A 23,615-nucleotide genomic window follows, 5' to 3' on the forward strand; every position below is an offset into this window, starting at 1 on the left:
ATGTAAAGATGTGTGCACCTTTTGAACCAATAATTCCATTTCTAGTCACCCTCCTAAGGAAATAATTGAATGTTTAAGATCTTCAGCACACTGTTTAGAAAAGTGGAAATGTTCAATGAGAGGGCAGAGTTAAAAAAAATTAGTGTCTCAATAAATTCCAGATGATGATGGACTACTCTGTATGCTTTTAAGATAGCAAAATCTTATTTACTGTGATGAAGAAAATGTTTACCATGCAGTGCTTGGTGGAAAACCCGTTTACAAAACAGTCTGAACGTTATGAGATCGATATGTTACAAAATAAAGATACATGTAGAAGAAGAAACTGGAGGATTTGTAAAAAATGTTCACAAGCTAGGTTGTGGGTGGGGTTACAGGTGATTTTAGTTTTCTTCTTAGTGCTTTTATGTATTAGTCAAATTTTCTACTTTTAAAATGTATCACTTTTTAAAAAACTTAATTAATTAATTTATTTATTTTTGGCTGTGTCGGGTCTTCGTTGCTGCGCACGGGCTTTCTCTAGCTGCTGCGAGCGGGGGCTACTCTTCGTTGTGGTGTGCGGGCTTCTCATTGTGGTGGCTTCTCTTGTTGCAGAGCACGGGCTCTAGGCGCATAGGCTTCAGTAGTTGTGGCACGCAGGCTCAGTAGTTGTGGCTTGTGGGCTCTCGAGCGCAGGCTCAGTAGTTGTGGTGCACAGGCTTAGTTGCCCCACAGCATGTGGGATCTTCCTGGACCAGGGATTGAACCCGTGTCCCCTGCATTGACAGGTGGATTCCTAACCACTGCACCACCAGGGAAGCCCAAGTGTATCACTTTTAAAGTGATAAAGCAAGAAATTGTTTTTTGGTGAAGGCACCACAGCCATTCTGTTGTCTAGGGAGGTTGCTGGGAAGGGCCCGATGCTCTTGTGTCTCTTCCCGCATCGCTAAGTAGGTACAGTCCCTTGAACTTGGCAACACACAGGCCCGGGCCTTCCAATCCCTCCTGGGACCCTGGAGCTCCTTCACTGATGCACAGTCAGCTTTCACAATGGCACACGTGCTCCCTGTGCTGTAAGTGGCAATAACTGAGCAGAGGATGGTTATGGCCAGCTCCCCAGGGGACCTGGGCATGGGGGAGGGAGGCCAACCTTGGACTTCCTAGCTCCTTCCCAGCTCTGTCTCGTCTGGTCAAGCGCAGCTCTTAGAAGCTCTCAGAAAGCAAACCACCCTGGGCTTGGCCAGGTCACGTGTCTATTACCTTCCAGCAAAAAACGGTAGCCACGGTGGGGAAGCTGGGTGCGTTTTGAGTGTGTAGGTCAGCCTGCCTTTCCCCGACCTCCTTCTTCACTTTTCTTCCCCCAGCAGCGGAAGCTGAGGAGTTGCTGAAAGAAGGGCTCTCAGCTTCATTCTCGTTGAAAGCAGGATGGCTTCCTGTGGTTGGCTTGCTGCTCTCTGCATTGCAAGCTGGTCCTGGTGGTATTAGTCCCTGGTCTGGGCCAAGCTGAGATCAAGAGATTTCATGCAAGAGGTTTAATGCACCTTGAAAACACACCTGCTTGTTCGGCCAAGGATGGCAGGGTTGGGAGGCCTGAGGTGCTTTGTCTCAGGTGGCTGCCAGTGAGATTGTTCCTGAATGAATATTGGGATGAGCTAGGACCAGGAGAGTCTGTGACCTGAAGACTGGGTTTGTCCAACTGGGTAGAGAGGCTTGTGGGGGCAAAGCCAGGTGTATACCATTGGCAGCCCTGAATATTTGGAGAGAGGATCACGTGATGGATGGGATGCCTAACCTTGAGGAGGCTCAGTTTGCTCCTCTGTAAAATGGGGTGGGACTCATTCATTAATCCATTTATTCTCTAAATACTGGTTGAGCACATACTGTGTACCAGGCGCTGTGCCGGGGGCTGGAGATACAACAAATTAATTAGACATGGCCCTTAGTTCCTTTTGGTTCTTCCTAATTAGGTTGTTGGAAGGTCGGGGAGATTATATATATCTATGTGATATATAGTAGATGTGATACATAGTAGGTGCTCAAGAAATGCTACTGTTATCACCAAGGCAAGGACTCCTGCAAGGGAACAATGCCTGGACCTGCGGCCACAAGGCAGAAGGCTGGATACTAGCTGTGGTGCATGGGCCAGTGAGGGTCAGCCAGAGAACCTTCAGGAGAGTCAAGGGTTGAGCTATAGGTACAGAAATGTGGGGGATCCAGGCAGTACTGGAGAAAGGTTTTGATTGGCTGCTGGATCTCCTGCATGCTTGTACACATGTGCTGGTCCATGTGAAAGGATGCTCATGTGGTATATCGTTCACTCATTTAAAAAGCATCTCTTCACTTCAACAGCATTTCTTCAGTGCTAGGCGCTGGGCTTCAAGCTGAGGAAGACATAGGGGATCATGACGTGATACTCTGGGATCTTGCAGGCTGGTGGGACGATAAGTGGATGCACACAGACAAGGCAAGGGGTGGCCTTGGGGTCAGGATGAGTGAGACAGGTCGGTGGAGTGGGAGTTCAGAATGGTTCAGTGGGGCGAGAGTGGTTTTGTTTGGAGAGGGTAGGAAGTTGGAAAACATCTTAGAGCAGATGGGTGGGTAAGGAGCCTCAGCTAGGCCTTGTGGACTGTACCACAGCCGTGTTCATAGGAGTGGAGGGATGGCTGGGGGGCATTCATTCATTCATTCATTCATTCAACAGATCTTCACCGACCGCCTACTAATACCAGGCACTTTTCTAACCTCTGGGGATAGTGAACAAGACAGAAAACAGCCCCTGCCTTAGTGTAGTTTCCATTATAAAAGAGGAAGACAAAAAATAACTAAGAAGTTATATATAGCAGCAGTTCTCAAACTTTCTGGTCTCAAAACCCCCATCTATCCTTAAAAATTATTGAGGATCTCAAAGAACTTTTTTTCTATGTAGGTTATCGCTATTGAAATTTACAATACTAGAAACCAAACTGAGCAACCAAAAATATTCACATATGAAAATTTAAAGGTGACAATATGCTCATGACATTTTAGGGTAAATAACATATATCTAGTGAAAAATTGCTATTTTTTATAAAATGGAAATTTAGAGGAAGAGTGGCATGTTTGACATTTTGGCAGATTTTTTTTTTTTTTAAGATTTTTTTGATGCCGACCATTCTTTTTCTTTAAGTCTTTATTGAATTTGTTACAATATTTCTTCTGTTTTATGCTTCGGTTTTTTGGCCCCAAGGCATGCGGGATCTTAGCTCCCCGACCAGGGATTGAACCCGTACCCCCTGCACTGGAAGGGGAAGTCTTAACCACTGGACCAACAGGGAAGTCCCAGATCTCTTTATTTTCTGATTGAAGTGGGAGACGGCTGGATTCTCATATCTGCTTCTGCATTCAGTCTGTGCTGATGTGTTGCTTTGGCTGAAGTAGACGGAGAAAAATCTGACCTCACGCAGAAAGGTAGTTAGAAAAAGGAGGAGTATTTGAATAGCCTTTTTTTTTTTTTTCTTTTTGTGGTACGCAGGCCTCTCACTGTTGTGGCCTCTCGCATTGCGGAGCACAGGCTCCGGACGCGCAGGCTCAGCGGCCATGGCTCACGGGCCCAGCCGCTCCATGACATGTGGGATCTTCCCGGAACGGGGCACAAACCCGTGTCCCCTGCACCGGCAGGCGGACTCTCAACCACTGCGCCACCAGGGAAGCCCTTGAAGAGCCTTTTAATTGTGGATATTCTTCTCTGATACTACACCAGAACTCAACAAGTAGTAGTCTCTTAAATGTTGGTTGCAATGTCGAATCTGAAACCATATCAATACTCTATTTCATTAAAATCTGTTGGTCTACCTTGGACTTTGAGTGGGTCTTTTACCCATTCCTTACAAATTGATCATTTGCAAAGAATGGGTTCACCAACCTATGCAGATTCTTCCTAATGTTCATACCTTTCATGATCCAAAACCAAAATCACATTTATGCATGTCATCTTCAAACTCATCAGAAAAGTCTTTACGTTTTGGGAAGTGACAGATTCAAGTCTTCCAAAAATTTTAATTTTTGCTTGAAAGCCAGTATTTTATCTTTGGCAGCAAATACCAATTGTTTTCCAGAAAATATCTGTCAAATGCCCAAGTCGGAATGATCATAATTTTTCTGTCAGTCATTCTTTGGAGTGAAATGTAGTCCATGAAAGAAGCAGCTGATTCAGCCTGTAACTCGAACAATCACATGAATACTTTTCCTTGAGACAAAAAAATCGTACCTTGATAGGTAACAGAAAGGCTTTGTGCATATTGCTCAGAATATTAGAAAGACATGTGCTCAGGGGTCAAGATTTAATAGAATTAATAATCTACACCGTTTCCTCAGGGACATTCTTAGGTGAAACTAGCACCTTTTCTATTGTGAGAGTGGCAGTGAAGGACACAGTGACCAAAGGTACAGTTTGGTGTGCCTAACCCAGTTCACGCCAAGGTGCCAGCAGTTTTACCCCCACTGCCTTTGTACCATCGGTGCAAATGTCAACACAGGGAAAAGGGCAAATAGCATCTTCGTATTATCATGAAAATAGTTTGAATGTGTCTTGGAGACCTTCAGAATTGTTCGAAGGAGTGAGTTATGGCAGGGAAGGGGTACCGGAGAGCAAAGGAGGAAGGTTCAATTCAAATGGGTGTCAAAGCAGGCTTCAGTGAAGAGGTGACACTTGTGCAAAGACTTAAAGGAGAGGAGGGAGTGAGCCCTGTGGTATCTTGGGGAACAAGAGTCAAGGGAGAAAGAACAGCAAGTGCAAAGGCCCTGAGGCAGGGGCACATTTGGCATGTTTCAGGAACAGCAAGGAAGTCAGGGTGGCAGCAGAAGTGGTTGATGGAGGGGTGGTAGAAAATGAGGTCACGGAGGAGACAAGAGCCAGACCCTGTGGGGCCCTCCAGGCCATCATAAAGGACTTGGGCTTTAATTTTAAATTGACCAGAGAACCATTGAAGGGCTCTGAGTAGGAAGGACATAATTTGTTTCTGTAGAAGAAGGGGCTAACGCTGAATGGCAGAGAGTGGTCAGATGCTATATTTGTAAGGTTTGTACATTTATCCTTGAATAATGCCTTGCACAGAGTAGGTGTCTAAAAGAAGTATGTTGGGTGAAAGAAAATCCTACATTCCTAACAAGAAGCAGAGCTGTGCGTGTCAAGCAGCTTTTGCTGCAGTAAAAAAACACCCCCAACAGCTCAATGGTTTAAAACAATAAACACTTCTTTCTTGTTTATGTCATATTACTTGGTTGCAGTTCTGATGGAATGAGGAGGGGAGGGTAAGTATTTGGGAATGATAATATGGTTGATAAGGTTCACCCTGAGGGGGAGGTGTGGCCCCAGTCAGCTAGCTGAATTAGTGCATTTGACTATCTCTTTTGCTTATGGGGCCCCCAAAGGCCATCTTACAAGAATGCTGCTGCCAGAGTTGAGTCACTGGCTTGTACGCGCGAAGAATAAATGCAGAGTCCTCCTTCTGTGATTCATTCCAAAAGAAGGGCCGAGAAACCATGGCCTTTTCACCCTAGGAGCACGGAGCTTATCTGAGGGTTACTCGCCTCTGAAAGTGTTATGTTGGGGCCACGAGTGGAGCCACGCTTGGGGCTCTGTCTGGGGAGTCCTGGTCACAACGGGTCCTCAACCACGGATATCAGAGTCATGTGATGGGGAAGGGGGCTCGTTAACATCACAGACTCCTGGACCACCCTTGGGATCGTTGGCGATTGGACCTGGGATTTCCAGCCTTTCTTACCCACTCTAAAGAGAAGGGGCATCTTAATAATAGTTAGAAAATAAGCTTTATCACAAGCGCTTGCTTCCTGCTGTTCTGCCTCGACCTCTGTTCTCTTCATCTGCGAACGCTAGAGAATGGACCTTGGGGTGGGTTCATCGTACCAGGCCGTGCACTGGCCTGAGTATCATTGAAGACTCGCGTGAAGCAACTTCAAACTCTAGGGAACTGTTTTACTTTAAAGTGACACCCATGACCTGGTCAGGTCCCCATCTCAATGGCCAGCCTCTCAACTTCTCTCTCTGGATTTGGCTGATTGCTTGTCTAATATTAAAAGGAAGCCTCTCCCAGAAAACTGAATATGGCCCTTCCCTGACCCGGACCTTTTAACCTTGAACCACAGCCTCTGAGTCTCAACACATCTTAACTTTTGAGAAACGCTTCCTTAAAAATCTCTCGACTACCGAAACACTACACCTGCCAGGTTCACTTTTGTGGGGTGATTTTGTGGGACCAGGGCCATTGCCTTTTAACCACATCAGGTGATTAACACTGGCCTGTAGTCTGTCGCCCGACCCCTCCCACGATGGACAGAAGTTGCTTCTTTTCAGGCCTCACCAAGCACAAGTCGCTCAGGGATACCTCTGTGGAGGCCCTGTTTGTGATTTGCAGTGATTTACAGCTGCACTAAAACCTCTCACAACAGACAAATTAATACCCGGACACCTTTTCAGCGCCTCCTCTGAGAAAGCCGTTTTGACGCGGGGCCAGGAGGCGGCAGGCAAGATGCTTCCCTCGAACTCCACTGGGTGGCAGCCTCTGGGATCACACCCAGCTTATCCTGAAGTCCTGCGTGCTCCAAAATTGGTCTCTGCTTTTGACTTGGTTTCTGTCTCTGTCTTTATTTCTCAGTTTTGTTTTACGTGAATTCATCGTTCCTAATAAAAGAACACAGAAGGAGCAGGCTTGGGTTCAGGGAGATGGAAGAGTTTTAAGTGTTCTTTGCACATCTTGGGTTTGAGCCAGGTTCACTTTTCCTCCTTGGAGGATCCCATCAGCAATTCCCAAACACTTTTCCTTTGGTGGATGTGTAATGTTCTATGACTAAAATTCCAGTTACCTCCTTGAGGTTCGTGATTAAAACTGATGAGACCCTCTCCGTGTCTTCCAGTAACAGGACTCCAGAGTGCTGGCAGTGGGACTTGTAGACGGGCTCAGCAAGGGAAATACTGAATAAAAGGAATAAAAGTCCGCATGGGGAAGGGCTAACTTTCAAAGGTCATGTAAGGTAAAGGCAGGACTTTTAATCAGTGGGATCTCAATTTCCATATCTTTATGTGGGACGATTTAAAAAAAAATTTAAGTGAATACTTCAAAAAAGGAACTAGGAAATGAACTGATTGCTGTTATGAGTTTTTCCCCCTGCCAAGAGGCAAGGGTTAAGAATAGGCCTATTGTCTGCAGTTTTCTTTCTTTTTTTTTTTCTTTTTTGGCCTTGCCATGCGGCATGTGGGATCTTAGTTCTCCGACCAGGGACCGAACCCGTGCTCCCTGCAGTGGAAGTGAGGGGTCTTAATCACTGGACCACCAGGGAAGTCCCTGTTGTCTGCAGTTTTAATAACAACAGATAAACAGAAAGCTCAGGAAGACCTTCTTCAAAATGTGTTCCTGCCTGGAGTTCCGGTCGATCGGAAGCAGTGATTATCAAGCAATCACCTAGCAACTGTCAGGAACCTGGGTTTTAAATAAATGCCCAGATAATCCTGCAGCAGTAGGTCTTGTGTTTGGGAGCTGGAATGCCAAGAAGGTCAAGATTATTTGTTCATAAACTTGACTCTGGTCCACCCTGGACCTTGGCTTCCCGTCTTCCAGACCCTGGACTCAGAAATTCCGCTTCTATGATTCCATCCTAAGGAGAGTTTCCCAAAACTGGTGTGTGTCTGGGGCAAGCCTTTGCACACAGAGTCATTTGCTATCATAATTTAGAAATGGGCAATGCTAGAAAAAAATGTCTTTCAACAGGTGAATGAGTAAGCGGATATGATAGCTCTTCTTAACGGGATGCTCTGCAGACATTACAAGTGATGTTTGCTAAATCTGTATGATTACAAGAAAAGCTCATGATGGAACGAAAACCAAGACAAACAAATGGTAACTGAGGCTGCCTTTGGATGGGGGTCTTTGGAATGTTTTGCTTATTTTTTTTTACATTTTCTTCAATGATCAGTTATTGCTTTTATATTCTATTAAATAGACACATGACTCTATATCTGTGCATATCTTTATTTCAAAAAGAAAAGAACTGTACAGATTTGATGCTGAAATAGGACCTGGTGCCTAAGTACGGGAGGTTGAGGCCAAAGCTGTCCCTTTCATGAGGGAGTAGGTGGGCGAGCTAGTCAGTGGCATGTACCTGCAGGTCGCAGACAAGCACTGTCATCCTTGGCCGAGAAAGACGTATGTGTGTGTCAGTGTTCAGAACTGAGGCTCTCTCTTCCTGCACAGAGATGGACAGATGCCATTTCTGAACACAATAGACCTTGAATTTGGTGTGGGATCCTTGAGGTCTAACTTGGGACAAAGCTGCAAAGGATGGATGGACCCCCTTCGGAAAGCAGGGCTGCTCCATCCTACTCAGAAAGCTGCCAATTATCCCCTACAGGACATAGACGCCCTGGAAGACCCAGTACGTAGTCAGGTCATAGACCCGAACCTTCCCAACGACATTAGAATGATCCTTGACTCTTAGGGTAGGGATAGAGAAGAGTGTTGATGCCAATTCTGGTCGCTTGAAGCCTCGTGTTGGAAAAAAATTGTGAGCAAGTCTGGGGATTAAACAAAAGCCCCAACCCCCACATCCACATGCTGTCATTATCCAGGCTGGTGCCACGTGTGTGCTGTGCTCGAGGGGACTCTCTGAGCTGGTCCAGGGTGTCTCGGGAGGTTCTGTCTGCCCTGTTTCCTGCCCTGAGTGACCGGCTTGGAAGGGCTCCCTGAAAAGAGCAGCTTTTCTCTCCAGGCTCCCCTGGCCTCAGGCGCACCCCTGACTGAGCTTCCCTGCTTGTCACCTTCAGCACCCTTGTCCTTCTTCCATGATCACGAAGGCTGAACTGTCCTTCTTGAGCCAAATCATTGCCCAGCTCCCCTCCCATGCCCGGGTTTGCTGGAGGGTCTTTCCACTGGCTTCATTATTCACTCATATCAGGGCAGAAGTAAATTAAAACAAAAATAATGCTGCTGAGTTTTCAAAATATGTGTCCCTTGAGCTTCAGACGAGTCTTTATTGACTCTTATTTAGCACCTTGTTCAAGACCTGTGTTGTCCAGGACAGTAGCGCCTAGGCACACATGGCTATTTAAATTTAATTGAAATTAATTACAGTTAGATAAAATGTAAAATTCAATTCCTTAGCTGAACTACCCATACTTCAAGGGCTCAATAGTGGTAAGTTGATAGAACACAGAGAAATTTCCATTATTGTAGAAAGTTCAAAAGTTCTATTGAGTTCTATCACAATTTCTTTTATCTATCCATGTATGTATGTATCTATCTATGTATCTAACTTTTAGTTTCCCAACCCACAGAAGATTAGGAATAGCAAATTAAGGGCCAAGGGAATGATGATGACACATGACTTGATATAAAACGAGGAGATGAAATAATTAGAAAGCGAAACACTCATCCACTGAAAAAAATCTGGATTGCCTACTCCTTTTTGTTTCTTTCTAAGTTGTGTAACTGTAATTTTATATGTAAAGGGTGATAGAAAGAAAGAAGGAAAGAAAGAAAGAAAGAAAGAAGAAAAAGAAAGAAAAAAAGAAAGAAAAGAAGGAAGGAAGGAAGAAAGAAAAGAAAGAAAGACACTCCTGTCATTTTAAAAGCTCCTTTTTGCAGATGAGTTTATACTGACCTTTCTTTCTATTCCTTTTCATGCTGATATAATTTGCTTTTCAGTTCTGTCCCTTGATACTATATGATTCTGGATAAGTCATCTGAACTTTTTAAATGCCTCAGTCAGAAGGTGAAAAAGATACAGAACTAGTACAGACAAAACCGTGGGTGGCATAAATTGTATCAACAAAGTCCCTGAGAACCAGTACAAAGGTTTTGAGAGCTTACTGAAGCAACCAAGGACCAGGGGGGATTTGATGAATCATATGATTTCTCTTTTTTCCCCATTCTCTTTCCTGTCTCCCACTCAAAACCCATAATGAATTCTCTTCTTACCCTTCATACCTGGTGAAAAACACAGAAGCCAAGCAGTATAAGTTTAAATATTTCCTTAGAGAAATAATTCAATTCTGGTAGTAAAAAAAAAAAAAAAATTGTGTCAGAACAGGTGAGGAAGAAATTAAGTTCTTTGTAGAACACTCCAGGGCTTGGCATTCATAATTCTTCCAGGTGATGGAAGGAGTTCTGTGAAGGAAAGAGGAGACATATATCTAAACTTCTTTTTAAGAGTGTAGGTCAGAAACCCCTAATATATATATATTTATTTATTTTTGGCTGCGCTGGGCCTTCGTTGCTGCGTGCGGGCTTTCTCTAGTTGCGTCAAGTGGGGGATACTCTTCTTTGCAGTGCGCGGGCTTCTCATTGCAGTGGCTTCTCTTGTTGCGGAGCAAGGGCTCTAGTAGTTGTGGCTCGCGGGCTCTAGAGCGCAGGCTCAGTAGTTGTGGCGCATGGGCTTAGTTGCTCCGCGGCCTGTGGGATCTTCCCAGACCAGGGGTCAAACCCATGTCCCCTGCGTTGGCAGGCAGATTCTTAACCACTGCACCACCAGGGAAGCCCAGAAACCCCTAATTTAAAAATGATGTCAAAGACAGAGTCCAAGGTCATTGATGGATGGGAGACAGGACAAGGTAGTGGGGAAAAACACAGCACTTGGAAACAGGCAAATCTTGGTCAAGTTCCAGTCTAGCACTTATTAGCTCTGATACCCTGTCTAAGTAACTTAGCCCCTCTGTGTCTTAGTTCACTGATTCGAAAAATACAAAGAGGGTTGGTGAGAGTACCTACCATGCAGGGGCATTACAAGGGTTTAGTGAAATAATTAAGGTAGTGCTAGCTGTTGTAACAGTTAAGTGCCAGATTCCAGTGGTTTCACATAATTAAAGTTTATTTCTTGCGCATGTAATAGACTCAACAGGGAAGCAGGAGGACTTCCTCCATGTGGTGACTCAGGGATCCAGGCTTCCTTCCTGTGACTCTCCCACCTCCTAGATACTCCAAGTCCTGTGACTTCAGGTGGCAAAGGAGAAAGAGACAGTGGAGAAGCCCTACTGTTCCTTAAAATCCTTACAGGTGAGATGCATCCACTTTCATCAGGTTACATTGATGAGAACCGGTCCCATGGCCTTACCTGGGTACAAGGAGAGCTGAGAAATGTAGTCCCAGCTTAGCAGCCCCTCTGAGCAATAACTCCGCACTCTCTAAGGGGTGCCAAATGCTTCTGGCCAACAGCTAGCCATTTTGCCACAAGGCTCAATAAATGGTAGCCATGCTTATGTTATTTGGTATGAAACACACAGCCCGGTGAGCAGTGAGTGATTTTCTTGGAGAACTCTGTGTGCTGTAAAATACAAAAGGATAAGGGAGAAAATGCAAAACCCAGATGATAAAACTAGATGAGTGAACTAGTTTATAAGGTTCTATAGTATCTTGGACCATGTTTTATTTGATCCTATTGGAAACCAAAGATGGTAATGTTTTCATAATCCATCAAACAAATATTTATTAGAGTGGTTATAGGCAAGACACTGGGCTAGGCTTTGGGTGTGGACTGAGAAAGGGGTACAAAGATGAGTAAAGCTTGGACTTGCCTTCAAAGAGTTGATACTAGGGGAGGGATGCCATATTCAAAGAACCACAAAGACAGGCAGTGTGGGCAGTGCCCCAAGAAGGGCAAAGTGCTATGGGATTTGAGAAAGTGCAAAGGGAGAGTTGGTCTCTGTCCAGCCTGATTCAGAGAACATTCCAGACACACAGAGTGTGAGTCTGTCCTTATCCATTTCCCCCTTGAGACCATCTCTACTGACTCCACGAAGCCCCCAACTTTGTTCTCAGATGTCCCATCTGATCCATCCCTGCTCTCATAGCTCAGAGTCCTTTTCTGCTCTGAGTCCTTGTCTCATCCCTCCTCCTGGTCAGGACCTGCGTTTCCAGACTCCGCAACCTGCACTGGGTCTCTCCTCATGGCAGCTCTCAAGAGCTCCATTCTAGGGGGTGGTACCTCCTAGGTATGGCCCAGTGTCCCAGATGCCACACAACCTCCTTGACTCTTTTCTATCTTGGGGTTGCGGGGATGGGCCACTTTGTGGATAAAATTGCATTTGAATTAGGTCTGGAAGGATGCACCGAATTTTGTTAACCAGAGCTGAGGCTTTTGTGTGTATCATGCTTGACTCAACAAAAAGGTCCTTTGTTATTACTTTCTCAATGTAACTACCATCTTTTCAGTGTCATCTATGTTTTTGGAAAGGCTGTTATAGATCAGGCTTTGTACTGATGGCCAAGGACACTGAGATGAATAAGATACAGCAACTCCCGTAATGTAGGCAGGGCAGTTGGTATCGCACCCATTTTATGGATAAGGGAGATTGAGGCTGGGAGAGGTCATGTGACTTTCCCACGGTTAAGTAGGATAGACGGGATTCCTCTCCAGTTCTCCTTAGTCCTAGCCCAGTGCCCTTTTACTACATCGAAAAATACCATGGAGGGTCAAATGAAGGAACTGAATTTTATCAAATTCAATTGCTTTCAGTAAGGCATAATTTCTTGTGAGAAGATTTGCAGTGTAACAGGGTATCCTTGAAAGTTAGATTGTAAAACCTTCAGCAATCAAATAACTAAACCTCTCAATCACTATCTCAATCACAATGAATTAATGGGTGCACGATGCCCTGCTAATTCCTCTAATCGGAGGGTGTAGGCAAGTCCATACCCTGTCCATTCCAAAGCAGGTACTGACTCTGACACTCTAGGCTGTGGTGTTGGGGACATAAAGTCCTCAGCTTTTGCTCTTTTGGATCCTTATCTGCCCCAGGAGCCAAGATCTGAAACACCTGGTGAAAGTGTGCCTGGCTCAGGTGAGCTGAAACTGACATATTATTTCAGTTCTACTATTACTCCTTCCTCTCCAGATTGTCGGGGACGGGTGGCAGGAGGGAGGGGCCCTCCTTGTGAGACCACAGTAGAAGGTTTCACTCAAGAGTGAAGAGGGATTTTGGGCTTCCCTGGTGGCGCAGTGGTTGAGAGTCCGCCTGCCGATGCAGGGGACGTGGGTTCGTGCCCCGGTCCGGGAGGATCCCACATGCCGCGGAGTGGCTGGGCCCCTGAACCATGGCTGCTGAGCCTGCGCATCCGGAGCCTGTGCTCCGCGACGGGAGAGGCCACAACAGTGAGAGGCCCGCGTACCGCAAAAAAATAAATAAATAAATAAAAAAGAGTAAAGAGGGATTTAAAGAGAGGGAGGGATTTGAGAGCAGGGTGGTTTGATAGAGCAGAAGAAACGGGTCGTCCTAAGTACAGGGAACTTTGAAAAGGACAGAACTATGAAACCAGTGGAAGGAATGGAGGCAGGAAGTGGGGAACATGTTTGGGGTATTTATTGTGTGATAATTACAAGGCCTTAAACACGAGCAAAATATTTGGAACTACTAATAGCAATGCTGAGCAGTCATGGGTCGGGGGAAGAATTCAGAGATGTGGTGTCTGAGATGAAAAATGATCAAGTTCTCTGCTGTCCCGGGGCTCAGACCCTGTCCTATGTGTGGAAACACAACCCTCCCCTGGTTAAAAAAAATGTGCTTTCCTATGTGGGACCAAGCTGCAGCCCTTTCACCCCTGGAGGTTGGGACCAGGAGGTATGAAAGAAGTGCAGTCAGTTCTGGCCATGAGCACTTTTTGAAAAGACTGCTTTTCTTAAATGCCCCATATTTTGAAAGGTAACAAAAATCTATATCTGAGATTAGAAAAATAAATGAGAAGGAAAACACGTTCAACAGAATGTAGCTCACATGGCTGTTGGGAGGCGGCGTCTTAACTTTGAGTCCCCCAAGGGTGGGGCCTCCTCCATCTGAGTAAGTGATGGCTTCGGTTAAAACAATGGACAAATGCACGACTGATGGGGAAGGAAACTCATCTTCTGGATTCACTGAAGAAATGGGAAGTTGAAACAGGGCGCCTGTCTCAGATCAGACTTTGGGGGCCGTGGTGCACCCCAAATCTCTGGAGGCTGAGTTTCCCGGTCTCTTCCTCTAGAGGGTGCAGGGGCAGTGTTAGGCTCGGCAGAGACAGGTGGCCAGGAAGCTGCTGGGGTGGCATGTGCATCCCTCAGGATGAGCATTGGGAGGAAAGGAGATGCTTCACCGGTGGAGTCACCGTTTGCTGAGCTCCTGGTCTGTGGCAGGCAGGAGGGCACAGCCGTGAACCAAGCAGGCACCGCCCTCCCCACATGGTGCGTCCCTTCCAAGGGAGGGAGAGACATAATACATAAACAGATACATAATAACTAATATAACATCTAACATAACAGTATGTTAGATGGTGGTACCTGATGGAGGAAATGTAGCAACGAAGGGGCCAAGGGAGTGCAGTATTGTGGTCAGGGGAGGCTGGGAGAGAAGGAGACATTTAAAGCAGATGCCAGAGCCGTGGCTCTCTGCGGGGTGGTGGTGGTGGTGGTGGTGGAAGAGCAGGTGCACAGGCCCTGGGGGTTTCCCTGCCAGGAGTGTTCTAGAAGCTGCAAGGAGGCCGGTGTGGCTGGAGCTGAGTGACGGGGTGGAGAGTCACAGGGATGAGGTCAGAGAGGAACCCAGCCTCTGAGCCTCACAGGCCAGGCCTCGAATGGGGGCTTTTCCTGTGAGACGGAGCCTCTGGAAGGTGAACGGAGCCAGGCCAGGATGTGATGTAAGTGAAACGGGATCATGCCTTGTGGACTTCCGGCTGAATGAAAATCTCGTAACACACTGCTGAGAATGTAGCACTTAATGAATGCTGGCTGCTGTTGCTATTATGCTTATTAAAACGTGGTAGCGAGAGAGGATCACCAGGTGGTAAATGGTCTCCTGTGACATGGCTGCTACACGCTGGTTCCCCTGACTCCTCACACACTGGTTCCGATAAAACTCAAGGAAATCAGATAGTAAGTATGACTGGGGGTTCCTGGGCCTGAAGCTAGACGGGCAAGTGCCCGATTTTGTGATGAACTGCCTCCTGGGTGGAAAAAGCACGTTTTGAGCATCGCCTATATGTCAGGTGCTAAAGCAGAGGCTGGGGATAGAGTGATGAACAAGACTGATGGCTTCCTGCCTCACGGGGGTCACTTAAGCCAAATGTCCCTCTGGGCGGGGTGTGAGATGACATTCAACACACCATCATGCAGGTAATTTTCTCATCACTCTAACAGTGATAAATTAGAGATCAGGGCGAGGTGCCTGGGGATGCACTGCAGGGGGCCTAAGCTGACCATCATCAAGAGTGGCTTCTCTGAGGACATTTACACTGAGACAGGAAAAGGGGGAGGAAGGTGGCCTGGTGGAGAGCAAGGTGGGATGGGGCTCTCAGGGAGGGGGATGCACGTGCAAAGGCCCTGCGGCAGGAAGGAGGAAGTGAATGCCCGGTGCCTGGAGAGCAGAGAGCATGGGCAGAAGGGGGGGATGAGGCCAAAGAGGTGGGTGGGGCCGCTCAGGTGGGACCTCTGACATGTGGGGATTGGGGTCTTTATTCTGAGTGCAATGGGTGGTGCTAAAGGGCTTTCAACAGGGCAGTGACCTCCTCTGATTGACATTCAATCACTTTGATTGAGGGTGGAAGGTGGCCTAGAGGGGGACCAGAGTGGTCTCCTGGCTGGTTAGGAGGCCCCTGCAGCATCCAACTGGCCAAGTTGCTACACAGTGAGAATTGAGGTGCAACAGGAGGGTCTCCCCAAATATCAGCCCTACCCACTGGCCTAAAAGCCCTCCTGGTTAATCCCTGGTTTGGCTCCTAGCCCTGTTAAGGTGTTCGTTTCCAACCACCACCATTTGAACTAATGCTGTTTGTCCTTGATATAAAGATAATGGGCATTGGACTCAGCCTGACTGGGAATCCCAATTCTGCCCCTTCCTATCTTCGTGGTTTGGATAAATCTCTCTGACCCCAATTTCTCATCTCCTAAAAATGGGCAAAATTACACGTGGGAGGATTAAATGAAATAAAGATTAAGGGTCTGTCCCAACGCCTGTAGAGGTAGGCAATTCACCAAATACTAGTTTCAGACTATTCAAATGAATCATCTTCTAAGGAGAACTAGTCTCTTAGTTAATACAATAGTTTCTATTTCACAAAAGCCCCTGAGAGAGAGAGAGTGAAAAACGTGATGGTGTGAGATATTGGAGACCATGAGCTTTACCCTGGGCCTGGACAGCCCATTGGTGCTCTGAAAATTGAAAATATGGACAATGTCAATGAGATCTGAGTGAAAGGTGTTGAACAAATTCAAGATATAAAATAGCTTCTCTTTCTGTATAAACTCATTTCTAGGATTAATGAACACATTTAAAAAGGAACAAATACCAGAAAAATCATGAATAGAAAAATGGTCCCTAAGTATAGTAAGATTGGGGCCTGTATTTCAACTTGTAGAGACTGTATATTTGAGTGTTTGCACATATGTATTTATCATTCATTCAGTGAATTATCGATTATGTCTTCTGTTGCTGACATGACGCTAGGTGCCATCTAACAGCGACAAGACGTGGCCCCCCATGTCTATTTCTTCCACAAGAGACTATAGTCTGACTTGATTCCTCAGTTAGAAACCAAAGGGCAGAAATCTGGTTTTTTAATTGTTCCTTTAAAGTGTCAAGATTTAATTATGCATATCATCAGCTCTTAAATTACATTATCCTGAAAGTTTCTACTCAAACTCCTACCATTTAAACATTCAAATTTCAAATCCATTCAAACTTTTAATACTTTTAATGGTGGGCCCAAAGTAACTGATCTCATGAAGTTACAGAGGATAAAAATGTGGCTCAGAGCTGATTAAAAAGCAGACCAAAAAGACACACGTGGATACATCAAAACTTGTACCCCCAGGTCCACTGAGACTCATAATCCATATAAATGACTGGTTTCTAACCTTGAACATAAGACATGAGGTGGGGGTTATGTGTGTCCCACCATCCCCACCGTCACATACTTGTGCCAAATATTCTATCCTGATGTCTCATCACCCCTGAAAAACATGCAATGGTCAGGATCATGATACTACAGTAAATTTGCCAGGCAAATTGTGAAGTATGAGTCATGGTTCTATTTGTTCTGCAATTTTGAAAGTTGCAAAATTTTTCATCAATATAGAAACTGAAAAACTCTGAGTGTCACCACACGGGGAGCCCTGACACTCTCACGTCAGACTGTTCTTCTCACCCGCCCCCTACAACGTTAGTCACGCTATGCTTCTGCCAGGAGTTACCCCCGTTTTTTTGTGCTCAGCTACCAGAAGCCTGCCTGCCCTAAGGCCCTTCCAAATGGGCCTCACAGGCACCTTGCTCTTAGCCTGATCTCCCGCTCGCCCACCAGGCAGGGAGCCTGTGGTCTTGGAGGCGCCGTTTCTCGCATCAGCCTCTCCTCCTACGATTCAGACTCTGGAGTCCAGCCCTCCCTGGACCCAGCTCTGCCCTTGTCAGCATCCCTGCCCTGAGGCTGGGATGTCCCCATCACTACTTCCCTGGACTTAGAACCCGGTTTTTGAAAACGGTTTCATACTAATGCACTAACATGTCACTCCTTCCAAGAAGGAGGTGTTATCGTAAAGTGACCCTTGGTAGATAACACCTCAATCCAATGGCTTTAAAGTTGTGTTTCATGGAATTCTTCCGTGGATGTGCCTGAGGGTGACCCCATCCCCATGGAGCCTGGAAACCCTGCCCTCCACCTGGGCTCCGACCAGGGCCATGCTGCCTTCTGCTTTGGGACCACCCAGTGGGGTCAGTATTGGGTGGGCTCTGGAGCCAGACCACCCTGATTCGAACCCCAGCTTCACCACCTACCAGCTGTGTGATGTTGGGCAGCTCATTTAACCTCTCTGTGCCTCAGTTTGTCATCTGAGAAATCTTGACAGTAACAGTACACTGTATCCGTCTTACAGTGTTGTTGTTGGCCTAAAGAAGTGAAAACATCTGGCACATAGTAAATACTGTTTAAGAATCTGCTAGTATGATTTTATAGGGGGCACTCTGCAAGACTTCACATGAAGGAAGGTTTCTACTGCTTTATATATATAAAAAAGAAAAACAAACAAACAAACCCCCCAATTCCCACTACCTTCACTCAAAATATGAATAACTTATTGGAATTCTGCCACTGAGGGTAGGTTTCTTGGTGCCTCTCAAATCCTACCTACGTGCGGGGCTCAGCTGGCTTTGGATCTGCACGTAGCCTGGCTCAACCAGCTTATATCCAGCGTTCACACTCAGAGTTGCTGACTTAGGGAGGGGGTTAAGTGCAGTGCCTGGGGCATTTTATTCATTCTATCACTCTGTGAGGTTTTTAAAAAATTATATTCAATGAATGATATTACGCTCTATTCCTGACGCATGCTGACTAATAGCCAATTGGCTTGCAATGTGACAAGAGGCCACGTGAAGAAATGTTTCCTGATTTTCAAGGAGAGAGGGCAGATATGATTATCAAAGAACGCTGAGGCATGTGCTTCGTTAGAGAGCTTGGAAACCTCACACGTGGCCTTCATTTCAGTGTTTGAGGGGTAGCGTCATAAACTTCCTAGGAAACCTGAAGGTCTTTTCTGGTTCCAGAATAAGCATCTACATTGCATTTTTTCAGATTCAGTGCTAATTGTGCTTTGACTGTGCATTTGGAATATAAGTGTAACTATCAGAGACATCGTGAGTGTGGGAGAGGAATGTGGGCTTTGGAATTAGCGTCCCCCCACCTCTGTACAGGCTGCGATGCCCATCACAGGCTCCCACCTCAGAGCCTTTGCACTTGATCCTTCTTGCCTTTGCTGGCCTCAGGTGCTCTTACCTGAGCCTGTCTCCTGCTCCGTGTCCCCAGGAGGCCTCCCATGCATGCTGGCTCTCCCATCTCAGGACCTTGGCCTCCTGGCTCAAGGCAGAGTTGCTTACAACTAACAGTCTCTCCCTCCTGTGGGCTCCACAGTGCCCTGCGCTTACCCTGCACGGTGCCTGTCACCCTGCACAGCACCCGTCACCCTGCGCGGTCGGCCTCCCCTGCACCCTTGTGAGGTCTTTGAAGGCTCAGCCTGTGCCTAATTCATTCTTGATTCTCCAGGGTCTGGCACAGGGCATGGCACATAGTAGGTGCTTAATAAAATTTTGTGAAATGAATGAATAAACCAGCGTGCTTTTCCGTTGTGAGTGCCAACATGCTATTGACCGCTCGGGACACGTGTCAGCGAATTTCTCGTTAGAAAACCTTGAGGTCTTCAAACTCGGAAACCACGCTCTTTCTTCCTTCCCTTGTCACTATTTGTGCAAACTCAAGGTTCTAATCCCACGATAATGTGACTCTCTTTTGCAGGAGTTAGAGCTGGGTGGGGTTAGAACCCTCAGGACTTGTGCTGCCCCTGAACTGCTCCAAGAACATCTACTTGACCTTGACCGAGAAACAAGAATGCGAACGAGGCACATACCGTTTAACACCATCAGGGCAGTGTCTGCCCACCTCAGGGCTGTCGGCACACACCCCACACAGATCCCATACTCCACTACGATCTTCTAAGTGGGGTCCAAAATATTCCATAGCATGAATGTAGGGTCATTTTATTATAGTCAGGGCTCGAACAAGGACGGACCCAATCTCTCGGTGTCTGGTTTTGATTTAGAGGGCAAGGGCGTGGTGTTTTCACAGGGTTTTACTGGATCTGAGAAATATTTGTTTTTTGGTGAATATGCTGCCATTTAAAATGACCACGTGGTTTCATCGGTAGAACTCCAAACTCGTAAGGGCTGTTAAGTAGAACGGGAAGCAAATTTTAGGGAGCACGTATCAAACGCCCCCGTGACTTTTCTTTGGGTGTCAGTCTTAAATTCCACAAGTGTTAGTATGCTAATTCTAAAGAAATTCCCGTAGCCTGTGGGAACAGAGAATTTTCTCATACATCTCTATTTCTACTTAGAAGGGCGTTGTGGTATTATTTTATTTGCAAAGTAAGATAGTAGCTAACATCTGAGCGCTTACTACATGCCAGGCACCGTGCTGAGTGCCTTTACACAGATTATTTCATTGACTGTTGGCAATAATCAATCTATAAAAGGTGAGAAAATGAAGATTCAGAGAGTCCAGGTGACTTATCTAAAGTTATCCAAGCAGAAGCTCATGGGGCTGGGATTTGAACCAACATCTGGCCCCAAAGCTTGAAAATTTCTTCCCTTTACGCACACAGGCTCTCCTAATGAACATGGGGCAATTATCTCTATACTGTGGCCGCAGTCCCCAAGCAGCTTGGAGCTTTGGAAAATATTTTGAGAATTCTCACTCAGATGGACCAGCAAATACTCCTTATTTTGCTTGAGAATTTTCCCCATTTCTTGCTCCTTTGTCTATTCAGCTTGGAGACCAACCTCAGGGAATGAAATCTCCCTCCACCTACAGCACCTGTTCTCATCCATCGCTTTAAGACAGCAGCCGAGCTGCCATACGCAGCTTCACTCACCAGGACAGGTCCCTCTGGTTTCATCAGAAGGGGTGCCTGCCAGACTGTCGCCGTCCTCTGCTGCCCTCCCCTCTCACCTCCCAGTGCTGAAAAGCCTGGGGCCTGGTGATGCTAGTGAGGCTGGACCCAGGTACGCCCTTGAGCCTTAAGCCTTAAATGGGCCATTTACAAGCAAAAGAGCCCTTCTGTGGAAGTCTCAGCGTGAAGTTGCAAAGGATGTGCACCCTTCTGTCCCCCACAACTCCCACGGTAGGCACGCACAGCCCGGGGCCTTCCTGACATATTTTACTCTCATCTTTACCTCTGAAGAACTGAAGGGAGAAATCATAGGAGTTGGAAATTCTGGAACCATTTGCTGTCAGTTGTGGTTCTGAGGCTGGGTGAGTCTTGTTCTCAGAAGATGGTGAGAGGCTGTGGACCGAGGCTGCCAATCAACCTTCATCTGGGGAGGAGGATTTAGTTCCATCGTCAACTTGGGAAGGAAAACGAGGCTGTTAGGAAAAAGTGAATGGCGGGGATGCACTTTTATTTCCTTAAAAGCATTCTGTATCCAAAGAGGCACGCGGCCAGGGTCTCAGGCAACCTCGGTGGACTTTGGAAGTTTTCACTGGGGAAGGAGAGGGAGGGCAGAGCAGGGGAAAAACCCACCTGGGACAGGAGTGAATTTTGAGCTGGTAAAAAGTTGTTGATCTTTGTCAGGTTCCAACTTTTGACAGCTGCTAAATAAGGCACCGGAGAAAATAGCTTCAGTTTTACAATTTGGAAGGGGAAAGGGAAAATTCATCAGGGCTAAAGGCACACAAAGGGCACGAGGGGCTTTCCTGGACCTGTACTGAGGCTTCTAGCGGTGACTCATTAAGTCTGGGTATATGGAGAGATTTGGGGTCCTGCAAGGACAAAAAAGACACATTTCCTGCCCTCTGAGCTTGGGTACTCACTATGACAAGCTTAAGGCAAAGCCTGTCAGGACATCGCCTCTATGCAGCAGCCCCATCTACTGGATTCTCGCATGGAAAACAGTAGCCCAAAGGCCCTCTGCTGCCTTAGTCTCTTCAGAGGTTTTTCTCTACATTAAAACATATTCTGATGTTGGCCAAGGCAATCTCCCCTGCCCACTCCACCATGCCCTTGATCAAGATGAGCATTTCTCTAAATGCACACACACCCAAGAAAGATAAGACACAGACCCACGAGGGAAGAATGAATTGAGGATGGGGTAGCATCGAATTTTCAGACTTCAGAAGACAGAATGGTTTCCCTAGTGGGGGATTGAGGGCCAGAGAAGAGGAGTTATTTGCTGAAGACACACAGCTAGTAAAAGGCAGCCCTGGGGGGCTTCCCTGGTGGCGCAGTGGTTGAGAGTCCGCCTGCCGATGCAGGGGACACGGGTTCGTGTCCCGGTCCGGGAAGATCCCACATGCCGTGGAGCGGCTGGACCCGTGAGCCATGGCCGCTGAGCCTGCGCGTCCGGAGCCTGTGCTCCGCAACGGGAGAGGCCACGACAGTGAGAGGCCCGCGTACCGCAAAAAAAATAGAAAGTTTTAAAAGGCAGCTCTGGGGATGAAACCCCCTTTCTGATGCCCATGTTAGTGCTTCTTCGTGACAAAGTGACTTGTAAATATTCAGGGTGGCTGAATCTCGAGAGAGGCTCTGGTCGTAGAAACCACAGCACCAGTCTAGGAGGGAGGTGGTCCTTTAGGCTGTTTCTCTCTCAAAGTTTCCAGGTCCTTGGAGACCCACAGGCTCGGAGTCCATGCAGAGCCTGGGTGATGTGTGAAGTACCTCCAAGCCCTGCTCACTCACAGGGTCTGGACTCTCTCCTGTCAAAGTCACTTCTTCTAGACCAGTGTTCCCCAGTAGAAATTCCTGCAATGACAGAAATGGTCTATATCTGCACGGTCCAGTATGGTAGCCACCAGCCACAAGTGACTACCTAGCACTCGAAATGTGGCTAGTATAAGTGCGAAACTGAATTGTAAAGTTTAATTTTAATTAATTAAATATCCACATGTATTTACCTAATGGACAAGGTAGTTTTAGAAGGGCCTGTTGACATGGATCCATCATTTGGCTAACAAGGTATAGTTTCCTTGTTTGGTGTAACCTGGTAATTATCAGGTATGTGTGGAGAGGACGGGGCCCGGGATGGGACAAAGCAGCTCGATCAAACAGCACTGGAAGCAAAACTCTGGGATTGTGATATGGAATCTTGTTTCTACTCCAGAGAAGCTGCTCGGGTTTGGGAGAGGCCTAACTCCTGCAACTCTATTTCCTCACCTGTAAAATGGGACAGGTTGGTGGGTTTTGCCCCTTTTGCCACTAAGGAGCCTTTTCATCATTTTTCCCCCTTAGACTCCTTGTTTAGAAAATAAGTTCATCAGTGCTACAAACAGCATTCATTAAGTAGTGGTTGCTGCGTTTAAAAATTATATACTACTTATTAGAAATTTTATCAGCACCAGCTAACCAGAATGATCATATTGAATTGGTGCAATTCCATCCAAGAAAGACAGAGACATAATTAGCCCACCCAGTCTCACATGGGGCACATGTATGTTTTATGAACAGCTTTTTAAAATAGAGTGTCTCTAGTACCCCCATTACTGCCTGCCAGGATGTTTAAGGGGCTCAGTGACCCAGGTTAGAATCCAGATAGGATGCTCTCTGAATCCCATCCGGGTCCCAGAGTTCCGAGTCTAAGGAGGCTTTGACAGGAGGATCTGGAGGTTGGGTGGGTGATCTGGTGCAGCACGTCTTGTGGAGCCCCAGGCCTTGTTGCGGGGGGAGGGTGGTGAAACACAGATGGGAACACCGTGCAGGAGGATTTCTTCCAATTCCCCCTTCTGTTTAGGGCACTGCTTGGGGGCCGCGGGAGATGCTAGAGCCTTTGGTCCAGAGCTGCCACCAGTGACCACCTCAGGCCATCTTCCCTCCCCTCCAGCCACCACCTCTACCAGCAGGGGACAGAGCATGAGGCGAAGGGCCATTTGCTTCCCAGCGTGCGACCCTCCAAGGCTTGTGGAAGTGCCACAGAGAGGGTGGGGGGAGGAGACCCAGAGCAATGAGGCAGAACTTGAGACAAATTTCCACAGGCAGCTGTAGGGAAGCTCCTCCTCCCCTCTGTGGGTCTCTGAGAGCAGAATGGTTTCTTTGAAGGACAAACTCGCGGGATGAGCTAACATCTGTGCAGCACCTCTGTGCGCTGGCCTCCGTTC

The sequence above is a fragment of the Phocoena phocoena genome, chromosome 10 (genome assembly GCF_963924675.1).
Source record: "Phocoena phocoena chromosome 10, mPhoPho1.1, whole genome shotgun sequence".
NCBI lineage: Eukaryota > Metazoa > Chordata > Mammalia > Artiodactyla > Phocoenidae > Phocoena > Phocoena phocoena.